Source organism: Melozone crissalis, unplaced genomic scaffold, assembly GCF_028551555.1.
Source record: "Melozone crissalis strain CALT ecotype California unplaced genomic scaffold, PUWL_Pcris_2 ptg000012l_1, whole genome shotgun sequence".
Taxonomy (NCBI): domain Eukaryota; kingdom Metazoa; phylum Chordata; class Aves; order Passeriformes; family Passerellidae; genus Melozone; species Melozone crissalis.
Window position 1 is genome coordinate 7,656,531 of NW_026535790.1, and position 16,912 is coordinate 7,673,442.

The 16,912-nt window shown below is 41.7% G+C and overlaps 1 protein-coding gene across 3 annotated transcripts in view; it reads left to right on the plus strand.

The window, feature by feature from the left end:
- The window catches only part of BMERB1 (bMERB domain containing 1), a 58,343-nt gene that overhangs the window by 14,679 nt on the left and 26,752 nt on the right, over positions 1–16,912 (plus strand). The window lies entirely within an intron of this gene.

Below are 16,912 nucleotides of genomic sequence, written 5' to 3' on the forward strand. Positions count from 1 at the left end.
ATTCACATTATCCATGGGACCTTGTTGTCTGTAAGGTACCAGCTATTATTCTTCTACTGGCAGCACTGTCTTCTTTACATAAGCTTGCAAACCCTTTATAATTTTCCACGTAACCACTGAGACAAGAGATCTTGTAAAGCTAGTCACAAAAACTGTACTATACAGTATCAAGAAAAACATTTTCTAAGTTTCATCAAGTGTTTGGTTTGGCCACAGGAATTTAAGCTTTGTGTGCTGTTTGTTGTGACACCTTCAACTCGGCTGGTACTGGGGTTGCTGATATCTTTGGTTCCCCACCCATCTTTTGATGTGAATTGTGAAGTCTCACCTGGATGCTTTTAAACATGGCATGGCTTTGCAGCACCTTGGTAGCAGATTTTAGCCAGTGCATCTGCTATGTTTACATTTCAGAGAGTGCTGTGTTCTGGAATGATGCTTCACCTCTAGCTTCAGTTTTCCAGGGCTATGTTATTGTCTACCATATGCTGATGACAGGGTGTAATTCTCCAACTGGTGCTTCAGTTGCAGTGTTGGTTTTGTTGCAGTGCCTGGCACAGATTCAGCAGTGAGAAACTCCACACTTTCTAAAATGGACTCAAAGACTGAAATCTCTGTTGACTGAGTTGGTTGAGTCAGACACATGCAACAGTTTTGCAGGTTCCCTGGCACGATACAGACGTGCTTTTCTTGTTCTCATAACTGGATCTGGTTTTGTTCTAGCACTCAGGAGCTGAGTGCAGTGCAGCATTGTAATAATAACAATAATAAAAACTGCTATCCTGAGGTGCCAGGAAAGGTTATGTCTTATAAGTTTTGAACAAAAGGTGGTCTGTTTGGAAGACAGCAATGTGCAGGCTGAGAGGGAGATCTGATCTGCTTAAAAATATGTGCTCAGCACTGAGCTGCCACCCAAACCACAGCTTGGTACCAGCACCAGAGTGGGCTGTTGGCAGGACTAGGACCCAGTGTCCAGGTGTGCACCCTGGCTCTGCTCTGAGCTGCTATTCTGCACACTACTTTCTGTTTAATGAGAGTATTTCTCTGTGTATAACATTTTAGATAGGAATAGGAATTAATCTAGAGAGTACAATCTGGTCTTTGAAAAGGAGAAAATTATTATATTATATATTTGAATAATTGATTTCTTTTGTTTGCTCTTAGGCTTCAGCTCTTTAAAAATACTGTGGAAAATGCTTTTTATAGTAACTGGTTTAGATGATTCCTGCCTATCTTTCCTGTTTAAATGCTAACACTGACTTCTGGTCACACTTTTGCATTGATTTAAAATAAATAGATCTTACTATTTACTGTAATGCTTCCTTACAGTCATCCTAAATTGCATGGCATGATGACAGTAGTTGCCAGACTGTCTGTGAAGGAGCTGAAAAACTGTCATCCCCTTTTTTACTGATGTTAACAATTAGCCCTTGGTATTTGCATATTGTTTGAAATATGAAATGCCCGTTAAGAGTATTAACAAAAGCAGAAGTTTAATACTGCACATGAATTTGCCCTTTTTACTCTGAGAATTTGTGGTATTAAATCAGGATGTCTTTTGAGGCTGAACTTGTGTATCTGTGCAGCACTGCACAACAGAGTGCTGCTCCCTGTCACTGCCTGTGACGGGAGGGCAGTCTTATCATGTGGGAATGTACATCCTGATTATGTCCATTGCTGGGAGAACGAACGTCATGGAAGTCAGGCAGCTGCTCCTCAGTTTGTCAGATGGAAAGGGAGCTCTGTGCTGGCCTCTCTGTCCGTGGTGCTGAAAGCATTGCTGGGGGTTGGTTATGAACGAAGATGAGTTTCTTCACAGCAATGGAACGTACGTCATGCATATTTCTACCCTGCCATGGCCTCTTTCAGCCAGGTCATCCGTGGAGTTAAGCTGGTTCAGAGCAGCTGAGGATCTGATGCCCTGTGACCTGACTGTGTCAGGATCTGTGCAAGCTTAAATTGCTTAAAGGTGTCTCTTTAACAAGTCCCCGAAGCCTTTCTCTTCACATACAAGAGGAAATTTCCAAGGACTAGAGAACACTAAAAATGGTGGTTTACTATGTACAGGGCAACTCATCTGTTTTCTAGTGCATGCACATAGAATACAAGCTTAGGAATTGTCAGGTTTGTGTAATAATAATGTGGTTACAGCCTTCCCAGTAAATGATTTTTACAACATAGACTTTGGGAGCCTGCTCTGAGGCAGAGCACTGGAGCACTTTGGTCAGTCCTTATTACTGAGTGCACAGCTTCATTTAGAATCATCTGTCTTGCTGCTGGCAGAGGCTCATAAAGCCCTGATTAAATAACTGCATGCACACCAGGCAAAGAGCCACAGAGAAACAAAGCAGTTTTTCACCGTCCTTTTGGACACTGCACTTCTCAGACACATTTCTGCTGAGCTTTTCTATGCTCTTGCAATTTATATGAGGGCTGGAGCTAAATGCAAAATTCACCGGGAATCCTCCAGCTTGAATCAGTATAAGGAAGCAGAAATGCCAGAAAACTGCAAAGGTTATGTTTGGATGCAGTTTAGTGCACCATGAAACTCGTGTATTTTATTTGAAAGGTAACTCAGCATTGGAGGTGAGCTGCCAACTCCTGTATTGCAGAGATCCACCTTTTTGACTGTTCTGGGATATGATGTGGAGAATAGAGCAAAGGGACTCTGTTACAGCTCAGTAATGCAGGGGCTGGAGATTCCTGTCATGAGATTCAGCAGTAGCACGAACCCTTCACAGGTGGCTTTTCTTGCTCTGTGGGTGCTGTAGCACAGGTTCTGTCCAGGCAAGGAGCTGTGAGAGCACTCCAGAACAGCACCAGTGGGGTGAATCTAATTCTGAGATCACTCTGATTTGTTCCAACAGCAGGAAGACAGAACAGGCTCCAAGTTCACTGACATCCTGGACTGACACATGTGAATACCTATTTCACCATATTCACTTAGTTTGTCTTTAAAATCTTTCTAAATTTGTTAGCCAGAAAGACAGTTGTTTGCATTTACGTGCTCTGCTGCTGAGCACTGAAAACACAGACTATTTAATATTTTGTTTCTGTCATCTGATAGTTAAATATTCAAACAAATACCTTTGGGCCTTCTTTCTTAACACCCCACATATTGCACAGACATCCACAAACCCATGTTGGTGTTTTGCATAAAAACTTCCTGTTGCTTCAACCCCTCCCCAGTCATTCAGGGATGCAGTGTGACCCTGCCCATCATACTCTCATAACCCAAGCTCATCATGTTTCCACTCTGATTTAAAATAGAAAAAAAACCCAAAAAGCTTCAGAGGCAAAAAGAATTTATGACCCTACCACCGCTGCTGTTCATGCAGTGAACAGTCATGCCCTTGTGTCACTGTAAATTCCCCATAATTGTTAATTGTATCTATTACAGGCAATAAAAGACACAAAACAAATTAGGCTCATTCAGGCCATCTATTAAATAGGTGGGAAAGAGGCTAACTGAAGGATACACACAGTTATGCTGCTTTTTATAGAAACAGCAAGAATGCTGGCTTTGTGAAGGTCTGAACATGGGCTTCCAACAGAGAATGTAATTAATGTTCTTTCCATGTCTCCATTTAAAAAAAACCCTAACTCACGACTGTGTAAAATTTTTGAAAAGAGAGTGACTAAAAAATGGAAAGTGACAATAAAACATTAATTGTGAACTTAGACCTTTTTAGAAAATATCAGGCAAAACATTGTCATCAACAAAGACTGATTGGAAGGATGCTGCCAGTTCTAGATTTTTACCTTATTCATTATTTTTAATGTTATCATATTTGTATTGTACTTCAAGAGGAAAAGCAGCAGTATCTGATCTGTGGAACCAAGACAGAATTCCCACACTGAAAATCAGAAAGGATTTTCTAGAAAGGATGGAGGCTGTTTTCTATAGAACAGTTGTAAAGCTCACCTGCTTTGATGGCAGTCAGATGGCTCTAAACCTCCCCTACACAGCTTAGTGTTCTTCTAAGTCAATGGTGATTTTGGCTGGCAGTGTGTACCTAAAATGTTCCATTTAGTAACCTCCACCAGGTCATTGCTGCATCCCCTGTAGCTCATGAAGGAAAGCTGTAACTTGGGTTTTCATTTGCTTCACAAAGAGCCCAGAGGATGATTGACAGAGTGAGACTAATCCAGTTTATGCTATTATACACATTGTCTCATTTTTCTAATTCCCCCTCCCACAGCTGGTTGCTCCAGGCAGCTACTGAGACAGAGAAAGAAGGAAAAGGGAGAACTGGAAACATTTCAGTGCCTCAGAATGAATTCCTACTGAAATATTGGTCAACAGTAAGGGGAACTAGGTCTCTTAAAGCAGCTTTTTCCAGGTGATACTTTATGTGAGTATCTCAGGGCCACAGAACAGAAATATATCAGTTAATGGGCCACCCTTGCTCCCATAGTCCCCCTAAAACATTTCATGAGTTTTGCGCTTCCTTCACTTTTTTTGTCTGGTTATGTGTGTCCAGGGTTTCTCAACAAAAAAATGCAGCTTATTTACTGCCTAACTTGTCCCAAGGTTCTGCACAACCAAATCCATCCTGATGTAATCAAAGCCAGAGGGGCTGGGAGGAACAAGAAGAGGCTGAAGGAGCTGGGGCTGCTCAGCCTCCAGAGGAGATGGCTCAGAGGAGCCCTCAGCAGTGCCTGTGCCAGTGTGAGCAGGGAGGGCTCAGAGCAGGGACCGGGCTCTGCTCCCTGGCCCAGCAATGGCACAGCAGGAACGGGCAGGAGCTGATGCCCGGGCAGTTCCACCTGAGCACCGGGAAGAACTTCTTCCCTGAGAGTGCCCGAGCCCTGGGACAGATTGTCCAGAGAGGCTGGGGAGTCTCCCTCGCTGCAGATACTCCAGACCCATCTGGACACAATCCTGTGCTGCGTGCTCTGGAACGACCCTGCCTGAGCAGGGAAGCGGCACCAGATGAGCACTGTGCTCCCAGCCTGACCTGTTCTGTGTAATCCTGGATAGGGGCTGCTTTGCCAAAACACGGTGGTTATTATGGATCTAGATCTTACTGCTGCTCATCCAGTCACATGTCTCAGCAAAGACATTTCTCTCACCTGAGGCACTTGTAAATCTGAGGGTTAATGGCATCCAAAACTCTGTGCCCAAGCAGGAAATGAACACTTAACATGTAATGCAGTGTTTATAGGCAAACCACTGTCAACAATAATTGCTGAAAGAGTCATAGATGAATCTAAAGTGTCTTATTTGAGACTGTTGCTCATGAATTTTCTCATTTTCTTTAAACATTTTTTACAGAAAAATGTGTTAGGTTTGGAAAGTAGGACACTTTGAACTACACAAATCATCCTTGCTGTTGGTAGCCTGTGGGATTATGGACTCAGTCTGTGTTTTTTTTTTTACTGTGTTTGATAACTGATGTCTTAGTTGCATGGCATGTTTTCATCAGAGAAACCACTTGTGAGAATGTGTGTATGTCTGCCTCAAGGGTGGTTATAAAACAAGAATCAAAACTTACAATTGGGATTGGGCATGCACTGCACAGTACTGTGTATCCTGGGTGAGGTTTCTAGAGTTTTCTTGTAGTTACTGAGCACAAGAAAGTTTGGAACTCAGCACTCTTTATTTTCTTGTAGTTAGTGAGTACAGGAAAGTTTGGAACTCAGCACTCTTTAATCCTTATTCCCAGAGGGGTTTTCTTCTGTAGCCAAATATGTTCCATTTTCATAAAAATCTTACTTAATAAAATAGACCCAGAGACAATAAATAATGCTGATTTATTTCCATGAAACATGTTCTGCTGTCTGCCTACTTAAAAGGCACAGTATAAATGGATTCAAAACTCAGAGATGAAAAATGTATGCTTGGAGGGCAAACTATGAGAAATCAGGCGGAGCACCCTTGGATAAATTATGTTAGTTGCCCTTCAGGACCAGAAATGAAACATGAATTATCAACATTCTGTCAGCTCATAAAGGGCAAAATATCTGAGAAAATAATTTTAAGAGAGCTTGTTACTAAATGAGGATGAATGATTTCCAGTGACACAAACTGCTCATTGTAAAAGCCTAATGACTGCAAACACTACCAAAATGCAAGAGGGAATTTGTCATTGTAAGAATATCAGCAGTGTTTAAAGATCTTTTTATTGCCCTGAATCCTTCCACCACCCAAACCTTCATTGATTAGGGTTTTTAGTAGTTTTTTTACACCCACATTTGGGTTTTCTCATATACTGGTAAAATTAGAACAAAAGATCTCACTATGAAGTGATTTAACAGATTAGTTCATCTCTTGTAGAAAACAACTCAAACCAAGGAAGGAATCAACAGTCATTTCTACCACTTCTGTCCTTGCAGTCCAGGAGGCCAAAGTGAGGTTTAGACTAATGGAGTTAAAGCCAAGAGAGCAGGACAGTGACCTGACCTCCCTGGGTAGGGATGGAGGAGCCTGATTGACACTTTCTTGATTGAAAATAGAAAACACAGTGCTGGCTCCATTGGCATGAATGGAAATTTCCTCACTGATCTCAGTAAAAGCAAAACTGGACCATCATCTCCTAGAGCCCTGTTCACTGTGATTCTCTTCAGAAGCTCTGGGGAGGGAATCTAGGGCTGTGTCACTGCCAGGAGGGCTCTCCTGGGAATCTGTGTCAGGCTGCCCCATGGGCTTGGTGTCTCTGCCTCACTTGTCCCTGTGGCAAGCAGGGATGAGCATTTGCTCCCTGGAGAACCATTTGCACTGGCAGGGTAGTGGCGCTTAGTCTCCCTGGCTGAGCAGTGAATCATTGGGAAACACATTGGAGCCCCTACAGCGAGCGCTGCTCCTCAAATTATCCTTTTTCACACCAGAGAAAGTCACAGAAATTCAGTTATGCATTTCTGTCCCCACTTTCCTTATCCAATCTGTAGTTTCTCTCCTCATCCTCTACCATGGATTCCCAAACAGCTTCCTCTGGGCACGGTGCCTGGGAGGGGATTGAAGTTCTGCAGTTTGGCAGGTTCTGAGCACACATTTTCCTTCAGGCTGATGTTGTCTGTGGCATAGACAGTGTGTGGGATGTGATAGTGAAGGGCAAGCCATGGCGATTTGAAAGCCAGTAAAATCAGGATCCATTTGTCTCTGCCTTGGCAAGGGGTGAAACATCCTGTGATTATGACATTTCTTTCTTTCTGGTATGCAAAGAGAAGGTGACAGCCAGCTACCGATTTGTCTCAGGTATAGATAAGCTCTGCTTGAATTCCTTCATTTCTTTGCCTCTGAGACCTCAAGCAGCTCAAACTCGTAGCTGCCGAGTGCCAGTTGTGAGGAAGAAAGTATTAGTGTATAAGAAAAGTGAATCAAAAGTCAGTATGCAAAAGCAGTTTACTTGCTGCAGACAGAGCTTGCCAGAGAATGACTCCACATCCACAGATGAAAGGCAAGTACAAAACATTTTTTTGCCAGCTGTCATCATTTGTGTGAGTTGAAGAGCCCTGTGCTGTTTCACCTCAGAATTCAGTGAGAAAGAGCCAGATGGTTTTGCTTTTCTGCTCTGGCTATTTGATCTTTAAGAAAGGACACAGCTTCTGCCTGTGGCTCCCTGCAGATATTGTGTGTCTCATACACTGAGGAACAAGATCCCAGTATGATTCTCTGCTGTCAGACTGTACACATTGTATGCCCATGGCCTCAAGAATAGCAACATTCATCCCTCTGAGAAATTACTTGTCCCATCAAATGAGAAACACCTTTTTTTCCTTGGCTTCCGAGGAGCATTTTCTCAATATTTATTTACTTGCTGAAGTGGGATCTGTTATGTGAACCAGTTTCTTTACTGTCTGAAGCAGCTCTCTACACCAGAATCAGTTTTGGTCTTTACTGGATTGGACTTGTATGTCTATAATAATTACCCAGTGGTTCTAAGGTTACCTAAAATTGCCTACCAGCTAAGCTGTTTAGATCACTGTTAGAAAACTGTGTTAGAGAATCACATCACATGGTGGGGAGAGACAGAAAAGCAAACTCTCTGGTATGCAGTCAGATAATTTCATAGGAGAATGTCTTGAAGGTGTGAAATCTTGAAATGCCTGTGGCCATTTTACTATTATTTTACTTGCACATATGCTGCTCTTTATCAACTGATGCTCATATATTTATTACTAAAGAGGTTTTACAAGACTCTTTCAGAGTGAACATTTTGTTGACTTAGTGTTTTGGAATTTAAAAAAAATTAATAAGGATAGAAAAAGTATTTTAAAAATACCAAACTAAATAAATTTTAAATCCCTCAACATTAGCTGTAGCTGGCACTGTCACAGCATTTGAAACATAAGTGCTGAAGCTTTTTGTTAATATTACAGGATCAGAATCTGACTCTGGTGAGGAATAAAATGGAAATCCACAGGCTGTTTCCTTTGACCACTGAGCAAAATGACAGAAGTAAATGAACAAATAATCTGTGTTTCTTAATACTGCTTTTTAAATCTCCATGACGTAAAATGAAGTGATGTAGCATGAATTGCTTTCCTTGGAGTGTGGCTTCAGCTCAGCCTTGCTGCAGATGGGAATGTGCAATGGTTTCAGTGGAGATCCACACGAGGGAAGGTACCTGCCACAGCGAGGAACTGCTCCAGTTTCTATTTCCAGCCTCATGCAGGGCTGGGCACAGAAACTCCTTCCAGAGCCTTCCTGGCAGCTTTCCTGAGCCACTCTGAAATAGCTCCTCACTGATAAAGCTCTAACCCAGTGCCACTGAATAAAACTGACAATGAGGGCTCCTGGCTGGACCTTCAAAGGCAATTTTCACTCATTTTTTGTGTCCTGCTTTGGATCCATTTTTTCATAGAAAGAGCTGTCAGATCACATCCACTGTGCAGAGCTCCCCACCAGGCTGCACACAGCTGTATGTTCTCCTCGTTCTCTGAAGGACAAACTGCTGTTTAAAGTGCACAAGGTTGTATTTTCAATTCATAGCATCATGGGAAAAGGTGAAAGGAGTATGGAAATCCAATAGCAGCTGCATTGTCAGCATCATGGTTTATTTAAATGTCAAGCAAGTTTTCGTCTCACACAGGTTATTTTGAAAAATAAAATAAAAATAAAATATTCTTTTGAGCACTTGATCTGTCCTGCACAGCCCCCACCCTGTGTGAAGGTATCAATGAGCAGATACCAAGGGCTGGCTACTCTGGGATTTGCAACTCCTGACTCTGTTGCATTCTCTTCAAATAATTGGAGAGCTACTAGGAAAGCTAGTGCCTGTTCTCACAAATCAGACCTCTAGAAAGAGGTAACTAATGCAGTTTGATTTCTGGCTGTTATTTTCTCTGCCTCTGAGGCACTGGAGGTCACTGGAGCGGGGACAAGTGACTGGTGCTAGTGTGTGAGAAGCACTGAGGCGCCTGCAGGCAGCCAGTGACCAGTGTGGTTCTTTATTTCTTTGCTGATCAAGAGAAAAAAGTATTCAAGAGGGATGTAGCAGTGGTACTAGGACAATCACTTGGGAAGAGGGGAATATTAAGGCCTATTTCAAGGTTTACGTGTTATGGAACTATTTCCATATACTCCCTGATCAGGGTGGGTGCCAGCTCCTGCACTGGCTCCAGCAGCATTTTCCCCTGTGCTCAGTCTTGTCTTTGATATACAGACACAGTGTGCTGGAATAAATGAGCTTAATTCATCCCACCTTGATTCCTCCTGGCTTTACTGCAGCTTTCTGCCTCAGCTCCTGTGTTCATTCAGAGAAGGAAGCACAGGGTTCAAACCCTGCTCCAGGGCTGTGCATGCACAGCTGCAGGATCTGAGGCTGGACACATCTAATGCACAAAAACATTCTGAGCTGGTGTGGTCCAAGTTGTGTCTGTTCAGCAGAGATATCCTGCAAGAGAGCTGAAATTTCAGGGTAATTCCTTATCAGAAACAAAGAACATGTACAAGAACTCTTCCAGCATCACTCTTACCCAGGCAAAGCATTTTTTTCAAGCATCTTTCTGGTTTTATTTAGTTGCAGTCATTTCATAGTAGCTGATGTGAGCTTTTTCCTCAGTAGGTTTTTTTAATGGATTTTACCTTTTATGTAGAATAGTCTGGATATAAAATATCTTTGTAAAAGCATTCTTGTAGTGGAGAAAATCATAGCACTTAATTTTATTGTTTTGAAATGATGTGGTTAGCCACAACAGAGTAAATCTGATGTAACTGTTCTCATGCTGGGAAGGTGTTACATCATTGTGTTGCAAGCAAGAAAAAAATGTCTCCTGTGAGTCCTCCACATAAATAGGTATTTACAGCAATGAAAATATTGTCCTTGTGGCATGTTTGCATTCACTCTGCATGAGGGAGAAGAGACTTCTCTGTGTGTTCATAAGGAGGTCATCCAGTGCCCTTTGCAGTGGAGTAAAATATACAAGGAGCAGGAAACAGGATCCCATCTCATGGAATATCCTTTCAATAATTTCCCCAGGTTTCCCCTTTCTGGAGTGGTAGAAAGACAAAATATCCGAGCTAGAAGCTATTTTCTGCCTGCTAGAACAAACGATCAGGATTCTCATCAGTTTCCAGGTCCTGTGGAACGTCCTCCCCTAATAACAGTGGGGAGGTTTTTGTTTGCTCTCCAAGAAGAATGGACAGCATTCTTACAATGACATTTTTGTGGGCTTACCCAGGGCATTATCAGATGCTGGTTAGGATAAATGGGTGTTTGCTGGTGAGTCAAATAAAGAAGCAGGCAGCATGGGAGATGGCTGTTTTGAGATGTGTATCTTTCTAAATGAATCAATATTGCAAACAAACTGAAAAATGTGCAAACAGATGCAAATAAAATAGCATGAACTGTTTATAGCAGTACTTGAGCATTGTTTTATACCCCAGTCTGCACCAGCACAAATTAGGTCAAAGATAATCAATTCAGATAAATGTTTGTAAAAATGAGATTCATCACAAAAGGCTTACTTAATCCAGAAGGTCATTAACTTTGCATAATGAGTTCTGAGGAAATAATTAAATAGAACTTGTATTTTCCTTTTTACAAATAATTTCCCATTAAATGTAAGAGTTAGTACACAGAGCTTAAAACTGCAAGCAAAAGGTGAAATCATTATTTAATCCTGTGGAATTTACTGTATGAACAGTGGTCTGAGGCAGGTTATAGTGAGTGGGTTTTGTCTATTCATTCTGTCTGAAAACACTTCCTGAATAGAGCCAATATTATTTTCTTTGCTGGTTGCAAGTTTTCATATAGCAATAGGGGAGATAAACACCTAATGAAATAGGAAAATCTCATTGTAAAGCCAGAAAATCAAATAGGAAAGGTTACCTGAGGGGAAAAGAAGAGGGAAAACGGAAACAATTTAGCTTAATTCATTTTAAAAACCAACAGATTTTATGCTGGTGGCATCCCAGTATTTCATTGAAAGACAAATTTGTTTCTAGCTCTTCTTAGGCTTATAGTTAATTCATAAATAGGGGATTTCAACTTAAGAAACAGGATTCTGATCTGTGGGGTTTGTGGTGGCTAATTCTTAGGGAAGTGTATGTTCAGCATATGTAAAAAATCTTGATCTCACCCTTTGTAATGTGGAAGTGCACTGAGATGAAATTTGTGGCTCAGATGAAAAAAAAATCATTTTTCTAACACCTGCCTCATTAGAAAGGTGACTTCTCATAGAGGAGACCTCAAACTTTGCACCAAGTATTTGTGTTTGTATTGATTTTCTCAGAACAGAGTGAGTTCATACATGAGTTATGAGGTTACACATTGCCTTGGCATTGAGAATTTCACTGAGCAGCATTTTAAATGGAACGCATTCCAGACTGGGTGTGTAATTAAGAAAATCTTCTCTAAGTCTGTGATATGTGGTATATGAAACAGTATCTTGAGAACTCAGCTGGTTTGTCTCACATGCAGAGATTTATTTATTTGTTTATCTGTGTGTAGGGGCAGAGAGAAGAGTGAGGAACCAGAAGAAGAGAACATTAGGGGAGGTTTCTGGTTTTAGTCCTGCTGGGATAATGAGGGCACCCTTCCATGTGGTTAGGTCAGTAGGACAATCCCTGATGAAAACACAGTGGTGCATCTCCTGGAAAGAGGTGGGAAAATGCCACTCTGTTATTTCAGTTCCAGCAAGACAAATTAGGTTGCTTAGTTCCAGACTGACATGTAGTGTGGTCTGGGGGAAATTGCTTTCACACCTCACCTGAAGTCACCAGCCAAATGTGTAAGAAGTCCTGTTGTCAGAGCAGCTGGCAACAAGGAATGTGGTACTGGTACCCAAACTAGACTTTATTTAAAACTGGAAACAACAGTAGGAAGTCTGGAAAATGTCCTTGCACAATTAAATTATAGTACTTTGTGAAGTCTGTCATAAATCTCTGCAGACCTAATTATGGGGACAGCTTTTCTTTAAATCCCACTCAAACCCACTTAATCCTTCTTTATGCCCAACAAAATTGGTTGGATGAGATACCACAGGCTATTTTGTAAATGGACTGAAATTGTCTTGGAGAGTTTGTGGCTCAGCTCAGGCGCTGGAAGCTGGGCTCTGCAATGGTGGCACCAATCAAGGGTGGCAATGCCCTTCCAGTGTGCTGGAATTGCTCTGAAAATTTCTGTGTGTGAGCAAATCCATTTTGCACTCTGTCAGGATTTCTGAGGCTCCAGGACAGACCCACTGTGCTGCTCAGTATTTGTGTTTAATGTGTGAAAGGACTGCACTGGGATGATCCTGAGCTGGCCTCTGAGCAGGCATTTGCAGGCCAGCTTGCATCTGAAGGCATGAGCTGGTGTGACCTTATCACAGCCACCATAAGGGAAAATAAGTTAAATCTGCCAAATTTAGAATCTGGATATTTGAAAACTGCCTCAACTCAGAGATGCAGCTGGTATTAATACAGAGGATTTGGTTTCAGCTGAGTGGAGACTTGTTTGTGAATCCATGAATAATGTGTCTGGGGATTGTTAATTCGATAGGAGTTGAGTTTAAAAAGGTTTTATAAAGAGATATTAATTCCAACTCCCTTTGCTGTTTTCATGGTTATGTTTTCCTCATTTTTATGCGTTTGCCCTCTAACCAGCTGGAGAGATGTGTGCACCCTTGTTATCACTGAGTCAATGGAAATTGGCTGGGGCATGCAAATTGCCCAGACAGAGTATTGGAATCGACTTCAAAGTAGCAAAGTTGAGCCCTGTAATTGGAGTGTCAAGGCCCTGAGGGTTTTCAAGATCCAACCTGTAAGTGCCATTAGGTAATTTATCTCAGTGGACATCCTTCTGCATATCCTGAATTTATTTACATCCTGCAAATTTCTATCACACAAATAAAAATCTGTATTTATGACAATATTATGGCATAATCAAATCAGGCCTGGGGCTTTTATTCATTGTTTATGCACAGATTTTATTAGGAAGCTGTTTTTTCCTTATCTTTTCTAAGAAACTTTAGTTCAATGTTAAGTTCTGACTTCTTGGTCATTTATTGCTGTGAGTACTGAAATCCTGTTTCCTAGTCTGTAAATGTGGTTTTGCATTAGCTCTTAAACTACTGCAAGAGAGAGTACTACTGAGGAAAGTCCTCCCAGAGTATCCAGAGTATTGTGAGTCACAAATCAAAGAATGTAAAAATAGAGAAACTCCCAGGAGTAGAAAACACAACCATGAAAATCATACTGATATTGCTACAAACCAGCACCAAATCAAACACAGATTTACAGCTAGAACTGGCTCTAGTTACAGATAATTAAGGAGCAAATTGTCCCACTGTACTGAGTCAGTTCCTTGCACACACAAGCACCCTTAGGGGGGAGGAACATAAAAGCAGAGATGGAGCTCTCTGGTGAAGGGAGAGTTTAATTTGACAGGATGGATCCTTATGGCTTCCTGCATGGAGAAAGAGTCTGCAAACTTTGTAGGGGCTGTGAGTGACTGCAGTGGACACTGGACCTCAGACAGCTAAATCCTACCTTAATGAGTAAATCCCCAGATAACAGTAAAATTAATCTTCTCTTCTTCCTGAGCTGCTCTGCTGTGTCTGCAGATACCTGAGCTTGTCCACAGGACCTGTCCCCATCACCACGAGCAGGTGACACCACAAGGCTGACAGCATCAGAAACCAGGAGAGTGCTGAAATCTGAAAGCTGAAGTGCAAGGTAGAACAAATGGAATTTATAATCCAAGTATAGGATAGCAGTATAGATTTTGAGGTTCATTAAGTCTGAATATCACATTGAGACCTATGCCTGACATTAAATTTCTGCAAGAACTCCAGCCTGGTGATGATTCACAGGATCCCATTGTCAGGGCAGGAAGAACAACTATTGCCAGATGAGCTGTTTTTTCAGGATATCATTACAACCAAGATGAGGCTTTCTATGCACAGAGCAGTTCCTTAAGACTAGAGATATCGTTTTCCTGGGGGAAGTGTAAGATTAAAGGGTTGCATAATTACTCACTTAGGAAACTGAAACTGTCATAAACTGACAAAAAACAAAGCCAAGAATAATTACTGCTTATAAATTTTGCAGGATAACAAACAAGACTTTAATTGATGCTTTTTTTAAGAGGCAAGATCTTTATAGATCTTATCACTATGGATTTGTGCTGATATATGTATTTAAATAGGGAGCAAGGGCAGAAAATTGTCCCTAAATTAGAAAGTTGGAACCATAATTTAACTGTAAGACTTCTAGTTCGCAAAGTACTGAAGACCATCCTTAATTAGCAATCACTTTTATCACTGACTGTCTGTTTCTGCTGGGGGATTTGTAGTTCAGTGGGAAAACTCAAAGCAGGATCTCTTTCAGGTTCAGTTTTTAAACCAGCTGTATTCAGTGCAGTGCAACTTGTTCTACAGAAGCACAGCCTAGAAAGTAGCTGAGAATCTTATCTGGGCAGGGGACAACTGCAGTCACTTCCATCAGATGTGACAGGAGACATTGTGTGCAGGTCTTTGAGTATAATAGCACAGGAAAGGAACCAAAAGGGCTTTCAGAGTTAGAGGAAGGAGTTAACATTCAACACTGTGAATCTGGCATTTGTATTTCGAGAGAAAACTCAGTGAGATCAAGCATACAAAAGGCTGAAATGGGGAAGAATAGACTGCTGCCAACAGGCTTTCTTGCAAAGGTAAATAATAAAAAATAAAAGGTCAAAGCTTGGAGGTAAGAACAAGAACATACAGGATAAGCAACTGAAAGAATCTTTTTATAACCAGAAGCTCTTAGATGTGGAACAGACAGGGCAGTGATTCTGGAAGTGCAGTGGGCAATTGCACACAGTGCTTTTTATGTTCTCTGCTCACCTAATTTTAAAATGGGGTCATATGGTAGAGTATGAGTGAAATACTTTGGAAGTAGAAACTTATGTTTGAAGATGTCTATACTGTAAATCTGTGATAATTAAAGAATAAAAAATTATTAATGAACTGGACAAAATAAATCCCAATGTTATAATTGTGCTATTACACCCAGACCAGAGCTGGCTGATGGACAGAGCCATCACCAGTCACAGCAGATGATTTAATAGTTCTTGGGGAGGAGATTATATGGCAAACAGAATGATATGTGCTGGGTTTTGAATGAGCAGAGATGGATGAATAGAGAAAAGAATTAATCATATGTGTCTCTCTACATATGAAATTCTGATCTCTTGCCTGAGGAGCTGCAGATGCAAAGAACTGCCTGAGTCCAGCAGTTTGTCCCAGAACATAAATGATCTTTACACAGCACAGCACAGGGCTGAGCTGGCCAGTGCTTTGTGCTTCAGGTCTGCTGGAAGCAAAGATGCACCACAATTCCCCACAAATCAGATAAATCCCTCACTTCTTTTCCCCCTTCTCCAAATGGCAGCTGTGAAGCAGGGATGTTGGATGACCACGACACTCCCAGAGATCCTGGTGTTTAATCAGCTTTCAGGAGGCATCTCGGGACCCTTCCTGCCAAAGAGGATCCCTGGAGCTGCCAGCTTTCACAGCTGCCTGTTGCAAAGCCAAGCTCTAAGGAGACTCAGCCAGCCCAGAGGTTTATGCTGAGACATGGAACATGTGAAAAAAATACCTTTGGGATTTCTGGGTGCCCTGCTGTCTGGCAAAAGTATTTGAAGCCTTGATGCCTGGTTTAAGCCAATATCCCAGAGCTCTAAGGTTACCCCCTGTGCTTCTGGGAGCTGCATTGCAGTTGAAACTTCTGATTTTTTTTGAAATTTAACATTTCCAGAAGTGCAAGGCTGTTCTGAATTCTCATGCACTGAAAGGAAACAAGTGTCTTTGCACAGAATTCTTTCTGTACTGAATGCAATGTGTTATCCCCAAAATACTCTGAATGCCACTTCTCTGGCATTTTCCAGCAGACACAGTTTTGTCAGAAAGTTTGGGCTACAACAGCTTGCAGGGACAAAGCACATCTGGCCAGCTGTGAAGGAGCTGTGCTCCTTTGTCAGCCCAAAGTGCAGTTCATGGCTCTACATGCTAGATGCCCAAAATTTAAATGTGTTGCTCCATTCCTGGAGAAGTATCAATAAGGACTCAAAAATGATAACAGGCCCAATAATAAGAAAAAAAAAATCGGCTTCCTGCTAGAAGCAAAATTCAGCTGTGTTATCTCCTGCATTCAGTGCCACTGACAGCAGTGCAAGCAAAGGGATTCTGAGAACTTTTGCCATCTGAATGTGACTGGAGCAGCACATCAACTTTTTGCTCCTCCAGTGACAGCCTCTGCACAGTCCTATTGCCTTTAGAGATTGCTTTTCCACAGTGTTAAAACTCACCAGGTATTTGTGCTGCCCACTGAGGCCTGATGAACCAGCAGCACCATCCCAAATTTACTGAATTTGTGCCATCACCAGCCTGTTCTTGGTGCTAGAGAAGAAATAGGAGAACAAATTGACAAGCGGAGGGAAGAGATTGCCGTGAGGGGAAAGAGGAGATTACAGCATTTCTGAAAGAACCCCTGAAATGGCTGTGA